The sequence below is a fragment of the Camelus bactrianus genome, chromosome X (assembly GCF_048773025.1).
Source record: "Camelus bactrianus isolate YW-2024 breed Bactrian camel chromosome X, ASM4877302v1, whole genome shotgun sequence".
NCBI lineage: Eukaryota > Metazoa > Chordata > Mammalia > Artiodactyla > Camelidae > Camelus > Camelus bactrianus.
Genome location: NC_133575.1, coordinates 49,133,265 through 49,148,956, shown reverse-complemented (window position 1 = coordinate 49,148,956; position 15,692 = coordinate 49,133,265).

The window sequence follows — 15,692 nt, the reverse complement described above, 5'->3', positions numbered from 1 at the left end:
TAGGGAGTTACTAGCTCCAACTCGGGTTTACAGTGATTCTGCAGAAACTTCTAACCGGCACTAGGAACAAAGATAGAAAATGGAATAAGAGATTCCTCTGCAAACCGATCCCCTTGTGCTTGTTGAACAAACGTCTCTACACATACTCATTTCTGACAGATATGTGTGTGTGAAAACGAACTTCCGATAACTTGTTGGGAACACAGAGATTCTATTAAGTTGGACACTGCAATACATACATATATATGGGGAGGTACAAGCTACAACTGGGTTTTACATTGAAAACTGTAGGAACTTCAAACCGGCACTAGGAAACAGCCTGACAAACCAGAGTAAGTGATTCTCCTGCAACCCGTTCCATTTGTGGTATTTGAACGAATGTCTCTCCACATGCTCATTTCTGAGAGATAAATGTGTGTGAAAGCCGTCCTTCAACTTACTTTTTGGGAACACAAGTTTCTTTTCAGCTGGAAAGTGCACTACATACATATATGGTGAGGTAATAGCTCCAAAGCAGTTTTCTAGGAAAACTGCAGGAATTTCAAACCAGCACTTGGAAAACGACTGAGAAACAAGAGTAAGTGTTTCTCCTGCAAAACCGCTCACTTTGTGCTAGTTGAACGACAGTCTCTCCAAATGCTCAATTCTGAGAGATAAGTGTGTCTGAAAGCCGTCCTTCACCTAGCTTGTAGGGAACACAAGGTTTCTTTTCAGGTGGAATCTGCACGACATACGTATTTATAGGGAGGTACTAGCTCCAACTCGGATTTACAGTGCAAACTGTAGGAACTTCCAACAGGCACTAGGAATCAGACTGAGAAACCTGTGTAAGTATTTCCCCTGCAACCCGTTCCCTTTGAGCTAGTTGAACGAACGTCTCTCCACATGCTCATTTCTGAGATATAACTGTGTGTGGTAGCCTTGCTTCATTTAGATTGTTGGGAACACAGAGTTTCTTTTCATTTAGAAACTGCACAATATACATATATATAGGGAGGTACTAGTTGCAACTCATGTTTACAGTGAAAACTACAGGAACTTGAAACCGGTACTAGGAATCACCCTGAGAGACCAGAGTAAGTGTTTCTCCTGCAACCCGTTCCCATTGTGCTATTTCACCGAACGTCTCTCCACATGTTCGTTTCTGAGAAATATGTGTGTGTGAAAGCCGTACTTCACATAACTTGTTGGGAAAACAACGTTAAATTTCAGTTGGAAACTGCACTATTTACATATATGTTGGGAGGCGCTAGCTCCAAATGTGTTTTACTGTAAAAACTGCAGGAAATTCAAACCGGAACTAAGAAACAGACTGAGAAATTAGAGTAAATGATTCTCCTGCAACCCGTTCCATTGTTCTAGTTGAAAGAACGTATCTCTATATACTCAGCTCTGACAGAAAAGTGTGTGTTAAAGGCGTGCTTCACCTAGCTAATTGGGAAAACAAAGTTTCTTTTCATTAGGAATCTGCACTTCATATATATATATAGGGTGGTACAAGCTCGAAATTGTGTTTAAAGTGAAAACTGCAGGAAATTCAAACCGGAACTAGGAACATAGAGAGAAGCCAGAGTAAGAGTTTATCCTGCAAACCGTTCACCTTTTGCTAGTTGAACGAACGTCTCTACACATGCTCAGTTCTGAAAGATAAGTGTGTGTGAAAGCCGTCCTTCACCTAGCTAGTTGGGAACATATTCTTTCTTTTCAGTTGGAAAGTATACTACTTTCATGTATATGGGGATGTACTAGCTCCAACTCGGGTTTAAATTGAAAACTCTAGGAAATTCAAACTGGCACTAGGGAACAGATTGAGAAACCAGAGTGAGTGTTTATTCTGCAAACCGTTCCCCTGCTGCTATTTGAACGAACGTCTCTCCACATGCTCATTTCTGACATATAATTGTTTGTGAAAGCCTTCCTTTACCTAGCTTGTAAGGAACACAAGGTTTCTTTTCAGTTGGATTCTGCACTGCATAAATATTTAAGGGTAGGTACTAAATCCATCTCGAGTTTATGGTTAAAACTGCAGGAACTTCAAACCGGCACTAGGAAACAGCCTGAGAAAAAAGAGTACGAGATTCTCCTGCAACCAGTTCCACTTCAGTTAGTTGAAAGTAAGTCTCTCTACCTTCTCACTTCTGAGAGATAAGTCTGAGTGAATGCCGTTCTTCAACTAACTTGATGGGAACACAAAGTTTCTTTTCAGTTGAAAACTGCAATACATACATATATATGGGGAAGTAATAGCTCCAACTCGGTTTTAGAGTGAAAAATGCACGAACATCAACCGGCACTAGGAAACAGACTGAGAAAACTGTTTAAGTGTTTCTCCTGCAACCCGTTTCCCTTGTGCTATTTGAACGATAATCTCTCCACATGCTCAGTTCTGAGAGATAAGTGTGTGTGAAAGCCGTCCTTCACCTAGCTTCATGGGAACGGAAAATGTCTCTTCAGTTTGAAACTGCACTACATACATAAATATGGGGAGGTAATAGATCCAACACGGTATTACAATGAAAGCTGCAGGAACATCAAACAGGAACTAGGAATCAGACTGAGAAACCTGTGTAAGTGTTTCCCCTGCAACCCGTTCCCTTTGAGCTAGTTGAACGAACGTCTCTCCACATGCTCATTTCTGAGAGAAAAGTGTGTGTGAAAGCCGTCCTTCAACTTACTGGTTGGGAACACAAGTTTCTTATCAGCTGGAAACTGCACTACATACATATATATGGGGATGTACTGCTCAACCTCGGGTTTTCAGTGAAAACTGCAGGAACTTGCACGGGCAACAGGAAACAGACTGAGGATCCAGAAGGACTGTTTTTCCTGGAACGCGTTTCCATTGTGCTAGTTGATCGAAGGTCTCTCTAAATGCTCAGTTCTGACAGATAATTGTGTGTTAAAGGCGTGCTTCTCCTAGCTTGTCGGGAACACAAAGTTTCTTTTCAGTTGGAATCTGCACTACATACATATTTATAGGGAGGTACTAGCTCCAACTCGGGTTTACAGTGAAAACTGCAGGAACTTCAAACCGGCATTATGAACAGAGAGAGAAACCAGAGTAAGAGTTTATCCTGCAACCCGTTCCATTTGTGCTAGTTGAACGAACGTCTCTCCACATGCTCAGATCTGAGAGATAAGTGAGGGTGAAAGCGGTCCTTCAACTAGCTTGTTGGGAATACAAAGTTTCCTTTCAGTTGGAAAATGCACTGCATACGTATATATGGTTAAGTACTAGCTCCAACTCGTGTTTACACTGAAAACTGCAGGAACTTCCAACCGGCACTAGGAAACAGTTTGTGAAACCAGAGTAAGTGATTCTCCTGCAAACGGTTCCATTTGTGTTAGTTGAACGAACATCTCTCCACATGCTCATTTCTGTGAGATAATTGTGTGTGAAAGCCAACCTTCAACTTTCTTGTAGGGAACACAAGTTTCTTTTCAGCTGGAAAGTGCACTACATACATATATGGTGAGGTAATAGCTCCATAGCTGTTTTCTGTGAAAACTGCAGGAATTTCAAACCAGCACTAGGAAAACGAAAGAAAACCTGTGTAAGAGTTTCGCCTGCAAACCGGTCTCTTAGAGCTAGTTGAGTGAACGTCTCTCCAGATGCTCATTACTGAGAGATAAATGTGTGTGAAAGCCGCCCTTCAATTTACTTTTTGGGAACACAAGTTTCTTTTCAGCTGGAAAGTGCACTACATACATATATGGTGAGGTAATAGCTCCAAAGCATTTTTCTGGGAAAACTGCAGGAATTTCAAACCAGCACTTGGAAAACGACTGAGAAAAAAGTTTTAGTGTTTCTCCTGCAAAACCGCTCACTTTGTGCTAGTTGAACGAAAGTCTCTCCACATGCTCAATTCTGAGAGATATGTGTGTGTGAAAGCCGTCCTTCACCTAGCTTGTAGGGAACACAAGGTTTCTTTTCAGGTGGAATCTTCACGACATACATATTTATAGGAAGGTACTAGCTCCAACTCGGAATTACAGTTCAAACTCTAGGAACTTCCAACAGGCACTAGGAATCAGACTGAGAAACATGTGTAAGTGTTTCCCATGCAACCCCTTCCCTTTGAGCTAGTTGAACGAACGTCTCTCCACATGCTGATTTCTGAGATATAACAGTGTGTGGTAGCCGTGCTTCAATTAGCTTGCTGGTAACACAGAGTTTCATTTCAGTTAGAAACTGCACAATATACATATATATAGGGAGGTACTAGTTGCAACTCGTTTTTACAGTGAAAACTGCAGGAACTTGAAACAGGCACTAGGAAACAGCCTGAGAGCCCAGAGTAAGTGATTCTCCTGCAACCCGTTCCCATTGTGCTATTTCACCGAACGTCCCTCCACATGTTCCGTTCTGAGAAATATGTGTGTGTGAAAGCCGTACTTCACCTAACTTGTTGGGAAACAACGTTACATTTCAGTTGGAAACTGCACTATTTACATATATATTGGGAGGCGCTAACTCCAAATGTGTTTTACTGTAAAACCTGTAGGAACTTCAAACCGGTTCTAAGAAACAGACTGAGAAATCAGAGTAAGTGATTCTCCTGCAGCACGTTCCCATTGTTCTAGTTGAAAGAACGTATCTCTATATACTCAGCTCTGACAGAAAAGTGTGTGTTAAAGGCGTGCTTCACCTAGCTAATTGGGAAAACAAAGTTTCTTTTCATTAGGAATCTGCACTTCATACATATATATAGGGAGGTACAAGCTCGAATTTGTGTTTAAAGTGAAAACTGCAGGAAATTCAAACCGGAATTAGGAACTTAGAGAGAAGACAGTGTAAGAGTTTATCCTGCAAACCGTTCACCTTTTGCTAGTTGAACGAACGTCTCTACACATGCTCAGTTCTGAAAGATAAATGTGTGTGAAAGCCGTCCTTAACCTAGCTTGTTGGGAACATATTCTTTCTTTTCAGTTGGCAAGTACACTACTTTCATGTATATGGGGAGGTACTAGCTCCAAATCGGGTTTAAATTGAAAAGTCTAGGAATTTCAAACTGGCACTAGGAAACAGAATGAGAAACCAGAGTGAGCGTTTATCCTGCAAAAGATTCGCCTTGTGCTATTTGAACGAACTTCTCTCCACATGCTCATTTCTGACATATAATTGTTTGTGAAAGCCTTCCTTTACCTAGCTTGTAAGGAACACAAGGTTTCTTTTCAGTTGGAATCTTCACTGCATAAAATTTTAAGGGTAAGTTCTAAATCCATCTCGAGTTTATGGTTAAAACTGCAGGAATTTCAAACCGGCCCTAGGAAACAGAGTGAGAAACAAGAGTACGATATTCTCCTGCAGCCAGTTCCACTTCTGTTAGTTGAAAGAAAGTCTCTCTACCTTCTCACTTCTGAGAGATAAGTGTGAGTGAAAGCCGTTCTTCACCTAACTTGATGGGAACACAAAGTTTGTTTTCAGATGAAAACTGCAATACATACATATATATGGGGAAGTAATAGCTCCAACTCGGTTTTTGAGTGAAAAATGCACGAACATCAACCGGCACTAGGAAACAGACTGAGAAATCTGTTTAAGTGTTTCTCCTGCAACCCGTTCCCTTTGAGCTAGTTGAACGAATGTCTCTCCACATGCTCATTTCTGAGAGAAAACTGTGTGTGAAAGCTGCCTTTCACATTCCTTGTAGGGAACACTAAGATTCTTTTCAGTTGGAATCTGCACTACATACATATATATGGGGAGGTACTAGCTACATCTCGGGTTTACGGTGTAAACTGCAGGAACTTCATACCGGCAATAGGATACAGAATGAGAAATCACAGTACGTGTTACAACTGCAACCTGTTCCCTTTCTGTTAGTTGAACGAACGTCTCTCCACATGATCATTTCTGAGAGATAACTGTGTTTGGATGCCGTGCTTCAATTAGCTTGTTGGGAACACATGGATTCTTTTCAGTTGGAAACTGCACTACATACATATATATGGGGAGGTACTAGCTCCAAATCGGGTTTACAGTGAAAACTGCAGGATCTTAAAACCGGCACTAGGAAACAGTTTGTGAAACCAGAGTAAGTGATTCTCCTGCAACCCGTTCCATTTGTGTTAGTTGAACGAACATCTCTCCACATGCTCATTTCTGAGTGAAAAATGTGTGTGAAAGCCGTCCTTCACCTAGCTTCATGAGAACAGAAAGTATCTCTTCAGTTTGAAGCTGCACTACATACATAAATATGGGGAGGTAATAGATCCAACTCGGTTTTACAGTGAAAACTGTAGGAACTTCCAACAGCCACTAGGAAACAAACAGAGAAACCTGTGTAAGTGTTTCCCCTGCAACCCTTTCCCTTTGTGCTAGTTGAACGAACGTCTCTCCACATGCTCATTTCTGAGAGAAATTGTGTGTTAAAGCATTCCTTCACCTTACTTGTTGGGAACACAATTTTCTTATAGCTGGAAAGTGCACTACATACATATATATGGGGATGTACTAGCTCCACCTCGGGTTTTCAATGAAAATTGCAGGAACTTGAACGGGCACTAGGAAACAGACTGAGAATCCAGAAGAAGTGTTTTTCCTGCAACACGTTTCCATTTTGCTAGTATATCGAACGTCTCTCTACATGCTCAATTCTGAATGATAAGTGTGTGTTAAAGGCGTGCTTCACCTAGCTTGTTGGGAACACAAAGTTTCTTTTCACTTTTAATCTGCACTACATACATATATATAGGGAGTTACTAGCTCCAACTCGGGTTTACAGTGATTCTGCAGAAACTTCTAACCGGCACTAGGAACAAAGATAGAAAATGGAATAAGAGATTCCTCTGCAAACCGATCCCCTTGTGCTTGTTGAACAAACCTCTCTACACATGCTCAGTTCTGACAGAAATATGTGTGAAAATGAACTTCCGATAACTTGTTGGGAACACAGAGATTCTATTAAGTTGGACACTGCAATACATACATATATATGGGGAGGTACAAGCTACAACTGGGTTTTACATTGAAAACTGTAGGAACTTCAAACCGGCACTAGGAAACAGCCTGACAAACCAGAGTAAGTGATTCTCCTGCAACCCGTTCCATTTGTGGTATTTGAACGAATGTCTCTCCACATGCTCATTTCTGAGAGATAACTGTGTGTGAAAGCCGTCCTTCACCTTACTTGTTGGGAACACAAGTTTCTTATCAGCTGGAAAGTGCACTACATACATACATATGGGGATGTACTGCTCAACCTCGGGTTTTCTGTGAAAACTGCAGGAACTTGAACGGGCACTAAGAAAAAGACTGAGAATCCAGAAGAAGTATTTTTCCTGGAACGCGTTTCCATTGTGCTAGTTGATCGAAGGTCTCTCTAAATGCTCAGTTCTGACAGATAAGTGTGTGTTAAAGGCGTGCTTCTCCTTGCTTGTCGGGAACACAAAGTTTCTTTTCAGTAGGAATCTGCAATACATACATATTTATAGGGAGGTACTAGCTCCAACTCAGGTTTACAGTGAAAACTGCAGGAACTTCAAACCGGCATTATGAACATAGAGAGAAACCAGAGCAAGTGATTCTCCTGCAACCCGTTCCATTTGTGTTAGTTGAATGAACGTCTCTCCACATGCTAATTTCTGAGAGATAAGTGTGTGTGAAAGCCGCCCTTCAACTTTCTTGTTGGGAACACAAGTTTCTTTTCAGCTGGAAAGTGGACTACGTACATATATGGTGAGGTAATAGATCCAAAGCAGTTTTCTGTGAAAACTGCAGGAATTTCAAACCAGCACTTGGAAAACGACTGAGAAACCTGTGTAATGGTTTCTCCTGCAAATCGGGCCCTTAGAGCTAGTTGAATGAACGTCTCTACAGATGCTCATTTCTGAGAGATAAGTGTGTGTAAAAGACCCCCTTCAAATTACTTGTTGGGAACAAAAGTTTCTTTTCAGCTGGAAAGTGCACTACATACATATATATGGTGAGGTACTAGCTCCAACACGGTTTAACAGTGAAAACTGCAGGATCGTCAAACCAGCACTAGGAAACAGACTGAGAAACCAGAGTAGTGTTGCTCCTGCAACCCGTATCCCTTGTGCTTTTTGAACGAATATCTCTCCACATGCTCAGTTCTGAGAGAAAATGTGTGTTAAAGCCGTCCTTTACCTAGCTTGTAGGGAACACAAGGTTTCTTTTCAGGTGGATTCTGCACTGCATATATATATTTTGGGAGGTACTATCTCCAAATCGGGTTTAAAGTAAAAACTGTAGGAACTTCAAACCGGCACTAGGAAACACACCTAAATAGCAGATTAAGTGTTGCTCCAGCATCCCGTTCCCATTGTGCTACTGGAACGAACGTATCTCCATATGCTCAGTTCAGACATATATTTGAGTGTGGAAGCCGTACTTCACCTAGCTTATTGGGAACACATTGATTCTTTTCAGTTAGAATCTGCACTACATACATATATATTGGGAGGTACTAGCTTAACCTCGGGTTTACGTTGTAAACTGCAGGAAATTCAAACCGGCATTAGGATACAGATTCAGAAACCTGAGTACGTGTTACAAATGCAACCTATTCCCTTTATGTTTGTTGAAAGAACGTCTCTCCACATGCTTATTTCGGAGAGATAACTGTGTGTGGAAGCCGTGCTTCAATTAACTTGTTGGGAACACAAAGTTTCTTTTCAATTGGAAACTGCACTACTTACATATATATGGGCTGGTACAAGCTCCAACTCGGTATTACACTGAAAGCTGCAGGAACATGAAACAGGCCCTAGGAAACAGCCTGAGAAACCAGAGTAAGTGATTCTCCTACAACAAGTTCCATTTGTGGTATTTGAACGAATGTCTCTCTACATGGACATTTCTGAGGGAAAATGTGTGTGAAAGCCGTCCTTCACCTAGCTTGATGGGAACGGAAAGTATCTCTTCAGTTTGAAACTGCACTACATACATAAATATGGGGAGGTAATAGATCCAACACGGTTTTACAGTGCAAACTGTTTGAACTTCCAACAGGAACTAGGAATCAGACTGAGAAACCTGTGTAAGTGTTTCCCCTGCAACCCGTTCCCTTTGAGCTAGTTGAACGAACGTCTCTCCACATGCTCATTTCTGAGAGAAAAGTGTGTGTGAAAGCCGTCCTTCACCTTACTTTTTGGAAACACAAGTTTCTTATCAGCTGGAAAGTGCACTACATACATATATATAGGGATGTACTGCTCAACCTCGGGTTTTCAGTGGAAACTACAGGAACTTGCACGGGAACTAGGAAACAGACTGAGAATCCAGAAGAAGTGTTTTCCCTGGAACGCGTTTCCATTTTGCTAGCTGATCGATGGTCTCTCTAAATGCTCAGTTCTGACAGATAAGTGTGTGTTAAAGGCGTGATTCTCCTAGCTTGTTGGAAACACAAATATTCTTTTCAGTTGGAATCTGCACTACATACATATTTATAGGGAGGTACTAGCTCCAAATCGGGTTTACAGTGAAAACTGCAGGAACTTCAAACCGGCATTATGAACAGAGGGAGAAATCAGAGTAAGAGTTTACCTTCAACACGTTCCATTTGTGCTAGTTGAACGAACGTCTCTCCTCATGCTCAGTTCTGAGAGATAAGTGTGTGTGAAAGCAGTCCTTCAACTTTATTGATGGGAACACAAGTTTCTTTTCAGCTGGATAGTGCGCTACATACATATATATGGTGAGGTACAAGCTCCAACACGGTTTTACAGTGAAAACTGCAGGATCTTCAAACCAGCACTAGGATATATTCTGAGAAACCAGAGTAAATGTTTCTCCTGCAAAACCGCTCACTTTGTGCTTGTAGAACGACAGTCTCTCCACATGCTCAGATTTGAGAGATAAGTGTGTGTGAAAGCCATCCTTCACCTAGCTTGTTGGGAACACATAGTTTCTTTCGAGTTTGAAAGTGTGCTACATTCATATATATGGGGAGGTACTAGCTCCAACTCGGGTTTAATTCGAAAACTGTAGGAACATCAAAACGGCTCTAGGAAACAGACTGCAAACCAGAGTAATGTTGCTCCTGCAACCCGTTTCCCTTGTGCTATTTGAACGAATATCTCTCCACATGCTCAGTTCTGAGAGATAAGTGTGTGTGAAAGCCGTCCTTAACCTAGCTTGTAGGGAACACAAGTTACTGTTCAGCTGGAAAGTGCACTACATACATATGTATGGGGATGTACTGCTCAACCTCGGGTTTTCAGTGAATACTGCAGGAAATTGCACGGGCACTAAGAAACAGACTGAGAATCTTGAAGGAGTATTTTTCCTGGAATGCGTTTCCATTGTGCTAGTTGATCGAAGGTCTCTCTAAATGCTCAGTTCTGACAGATAAGTGTGTGTTAAAGGCGTGCTTCCACTAGCTTGTCGGGAACAGAAAGTTTCTTTACAGTTGGAATCTGCACTACATATATATTTATAGGGAGGCACTAGCTCCAACTCGGGTTTACAGTGAAAACTGCAGGAACTTCAAACCGGCATTATGAACAGAGAGAGAAACCAGAGTAAGAGTTTATCCTGCAACCCGTTCCATGTGTGCTACTTGAACGAACGTCTCTCCACATGCTCAGTTCTGAGAGAGAAGTGTGTGTGAAAACCGTCCTACAACTAGCTTGTTGGGAACACAAAGTTTCGTTTCAGTTGGAAACTGCACTGCATACATATATATGGGGAGGTATTAGCTCCAACTCGTGTTTACAGTGAAAACTGCAGGAACTTCGAAACGGCACCAGGAAACAGTTTGTGAAACCAGAGTAAGTGATTCTCCTGCAACCCGTTCCACTTGTGTTAGTTGAACGAACTTCTCTCCACATGCTAATTTCTGAGAGATAGGTGTGTGGGAAAGCCGCCCTTCAACTTTCTTGTTGGGAACACAAGTTTCTATTCAACTGGAAAGTGCACTACATACATATATGTTGAGGTAATAGCTCCAAAGCAGTTTTCTGTGAAAACTGAAGGAATTTCAAACCAGCACTAGGAAAAGGACTGAGAAACCTGTGTAAGGGTTTCTCCTGCAAACCGGTCTCTTAGAGCTAGTTGAGTGAACGTCTGTCCAGATGCTCATTTCTGAGAGATAAATGTGTGTGAAAGCCGTCCTTCAACTTACTTTTTGGGAACACAAGTTTCTTTTCAGCTGGAAAGTGCACTACATACATATATGGTGAGGTAATAGCTCCAAAGCAGTTTTCTAGGAAAACTGCAGGAATTTCAAACCAGCACTTGGAAAACGACTGAGAAACAAGAGTAAGTGTTTCTCCTGCAAAACCGCTCACTTTGTGCTAGTTGAACGACAGTCTCTCCAAATGCTCAATTCTGAGAGATAAGTGTGTCTGAAAGCCGTCCTTCACCTAGCTTGTAGGGAACACAAGGTTTCTTTTCAGGTGGAATCTGCACGACATACATATTTATAGGGAGGTACTAGCTCCAACTCGGATTTACAGTGCAAACTGTAGGAACTTCCAACAGGCACTAGGATCAGACTGAGAAACCTGTGTAAGTGTTTCCCCTGCAACCCGTTCCCTTTGAGCTAGTTGAATGAACGTCTCTCCACATGCTCATTTCTGAGATATAACTGTGTGTGGTAGCCTTGCTTCAATTAGATTGTTGGGAACACAGAGTTTCTTTTCATTTAGAAACTGCACAATATACATATATATAGGGAGGTACTAGTTGCAACTCATGTTTACAGTGAAAACTACAGGAACTTGAAACCGGTACTAGGAATCACCCTGAGAGACCAGAGTAAGTGTTTCTCCTGCAACCCGTTCCCATTGTGCTATTTCACCGAACGTCTCTCCACATGTTCGTTTCTGAGTAATATGTGTGTGTGAAAGCCGTACTTCACCTAACTTGTTGGGAAAACAACGCTAAATTTCAGTTGGAAACTGCACTATTTACATATATATTGGGAGGCGCTAGCTCCAAATGGGTTTTACTGTAAAAACTGCAGGAACTTCAAACCGGAACTAAGAAACAGACTGAGAAATTAGAGTAAATGATTCTCCTGCAACCCGTTCCATTGTTCTAGTTGAAAGAACGTATCTCTATATACTCAGCTCTGACAGAAAAGTGTGTGTTAAAGGCGTGCTTCACCTAGCTAATTGGGAAAACAAAGTTTCTTTTCATTAGGAATCTGCACTTCATATATATATATAGGGTGGTACAAGCTCGAAATTGTGTTTAAAGTGAAAACTGCAGGAAATTCAAACCGGAACTAGGAACATAGAGAGAAGCCAGAGTAAGAGTTTATCCTGCAAACCGTTCACCTTTTGCTAGTTGAACGAACGTCTCTACACATGCTCTGTTCTGAAAGATAAGTGTGTGTGAAAGCCGTCCTTCACCTAGCTAGTTGGGAACATATTCTTTCTTTTCAGTTGGAAAGTATACTACTTTCATGTATATGGGGATGTACTAGCTCCAACTCGGGTTTAAATTGAAAACTCTAGGAAATTCAAACTGGCACTAGGGAACAGAATGAGAAACCAGAGTGAGTGTTTATTCTGCAAACCGTTCCCCTGCTGCTATTTGAACGAACGTCTCTCCACATGCTCATTTCTGACATATAATTGTTTGTGAAAGCCTTCCTTTACCTAGCTTGTAAGGAACACAAGGTTTCTTTTCAGTTGGAATCTGCACTGCATAAATATTTAAGGGTAGGTACTAAATCCATCTCGAGTTTATGGTTAAAACTGCAGGAACTTCAAACCGGCACTAGGAAACAGCCTGAGAAAAAAGAGTACGAGATTCTCCTGCAACCAGTTCCACTTCAGTTAGTTGAAAGTAAGTCTCTCTACCTTCTCACTTCTGAGAGATAAGTGTGAGTGAATGCCGTTCTTCAACTAACTTGATGGGAACACAAAGTTTCTTTTCAGTTGAAAACTGCAATACATACATATATATGGGGAAGTAATAGCTCCAACTCGGTTTTAGAGTGAAAAATGCACGAACATCAACCGGCACTAGGAAACAGACTGAGAAAACTGTTTAAGTGTTTCTCCTGCAACCCGTTTCCCTTGTGCTATTTGAACGATAATCTCTCCACATGCTCAGTTCTGAGAGATAAGTGTGTGTGAAAGCCGTCCTTTACCTAACTTGTAGGGAACACAAGGATTCTTTTCAGGTGGATTCTGCACTGCATATGTATATATTGGGAGGTACTATCTCCAACTCGTGGTTAAAGTAAAAACTGTAGGAACTTCAAACCGGCACTAGGAAACACACCTAAATAGCAGATTAAGTGTTGCTCCAGCATCCCGTTCCCCTTGTGATACTGGAACGAACGTCTCTACATATGCTCAGTTCAGACATATATTTGAGTGTGGAAGCCGTACTTCACCTAGCTTGTTGGGAACACAATGATTCTTTTCAGTTAGAATCTGCACTACATACATATATATTGGGAGGTACTAGCTTAACCTCGGGTTTACGGTGTAAACTGCAGGAAATTCAAACCGGCATTAGGATACAGATTGAGAAACCTAAGTATGTGTTACAAATGCAACCTATTCCCTTTATGTTTGTTGAACGAACGTCTCTCCACATGCTCATTTCGGAGAGATAACTGTGTGTGGAAGCCGTGCTTCAATTAGCTTGTTGGGAACACATGGTTTCTTTTCAGTTGGAAACTGCACTACATACATATATATGGGCTGGTACAAGCTCCAACTCGGTATTACACTGAAAGCTGCAGGAACATCAAACAGGCCCTAGGAAACATCCTGAGAAAGCAGAGTAAGTGATTCTCCTACAAAAAGTTCCATTTGTGGTATTTGAACGAATATCTCTCTACATGATCTCTTCTGAGGGAAAAGTGTGTGTGAAAGCCGTCCTTCACCTAGCTTCATGGGAACGGAAAATGTCTCTTTAGTTTGAAACTGCACTACATACATAAATATGGGGAGGTAATAGATCCAACACGGTATTACACTGAAAGCTGCAGGAACATCAAACAGGAACTAGGAATCAGACTGAGAAACCTGTGTAAGTGTTTCCCCTGCAACCCGTTCCCTTTGAGCTAGTTGAACGAACGTCTCTCCACATGCTCATTTCTGAGGGAAAAGTGTGTGTGAAAGCCGTCCTTCAACTTACTGGTTGGGAACACAAGTTTCTTATCAGCTGGAAACTGCACTACATACATATATATGGGGATGTACTGCTCAACCTCGGGTTTTCAGTGAAAACTGCAGGAACTTGAACGGGCAACAGGAAACAGACTGAGGATCCAGAAGGACTGTTTTTCCTGGAACGCGTTTCCATTGTGCTAGTTGATCGAAGGTCTCTCTAAATGCTCAGTTCTGACAGATAATTGTGTGTTAAAGGCGTGCTTCTCCTAGCTTGTCGGGAACACAAAGTTTCTTTTCAGTTGGAATCTGCACTACATACATATTTATAGGGAGGTACTAGCTCCAACTCGGGTTTACAGTGAAAACTGCAGGAACTTCAAACCGGCATTATGAACAGAGAGAGAAACCAGAGTAAGAGTTTATCCTGCAACCCGTTCCATTTGTGCTAGTTGAACGAACGTCTCTCCACATGCTCAGATCTGAGTGATAAGTGTGGGTGAAAGCGGTCCTTCAACTAGCTTGTTGGGAATACAAAGTTTCCTTTCAGTTGGAAAATGCACTGCATACGTATATATGGTTAAGTACTAGCTCCAACTCGTGTTTACACTGAAAACTGCAGGAACTTCCAACCGGCACTAGGAAACAGTTTGTGAAACCAGAGTAAGTGATTCTCCTGCAAACCGTTCCATTTGTGTTAGTTGAACGAACATCTCTCCACATGCTCATTTCTGTGAGATAATTGTGTGTTAAAGCCAACCTTCAACTTTCTTGTAGGGAACACAAGTCTCTTTTCAGCTGGAAAGTTCACTACATACATATATGGTGAGGTAATAGCTCCATAGCTGTTTTCTGTGAAAACTGCAGGAATTTCAAAACCAGCACTAGGAAAACGAAAGAAAACCTGTGTAAGAGTTTCTCCTGCAAACCGGTCTATTAGAGCTAGTTGAGTGAACGTCTCTCCAGATGCTCATTACTGAGAGATAAATGTGTGTGAAAGCCGCCCTTCAATTTACTTTTTGGGAACACAAGTTTCTTTTCAGCTGGAAAGTGCACTACATACATATATGGTGAGGTAATAGCTCGAAAGCATTTTTCTGGGAAAACTGCAGGAATTTCAAACCAGCACTTGGAAAATGACTGAGAAAAATTGTTAGTGTTTCTCCTGCAAAACCGCTCACTTTGTGCTAGTTGAACGAAAGTCTCTCCACATGCTCAATTCTGAGAGATATGTGTGTGTGAAAGCCGTCCTTCACCTAGCTTGTAGGGAACACAAGGTTTCTTTTCAGGTGGAATCTGCACGACATACATATTTATAGGAAGGTACTAGCTCCAACTCGGAATTACAGTTCAAACTCTAGGAACTTCCAACAGGCACTAGGAATCAGACTGAGAAACATGTGTAAGTGTTTCCCATGCAACCCCTTCCCTTTGAGCTAGTTGAACGAACGTCTCTCCACATGCTGATTTCTGAGATATAACTGTGTGTGGTAGCCGTGCTTCAATTAGCTTGTTGGGAACACAGAGTTTCTTTTCAGTTAGAAACTGCACAATACACATATATATATAGGGAGGTACTAGTTGCAACTCGTTTTTACAGTGAAAACTGCAGGAACTTGAAACAGGCACTAGGAAACAGCCTGAGAGCC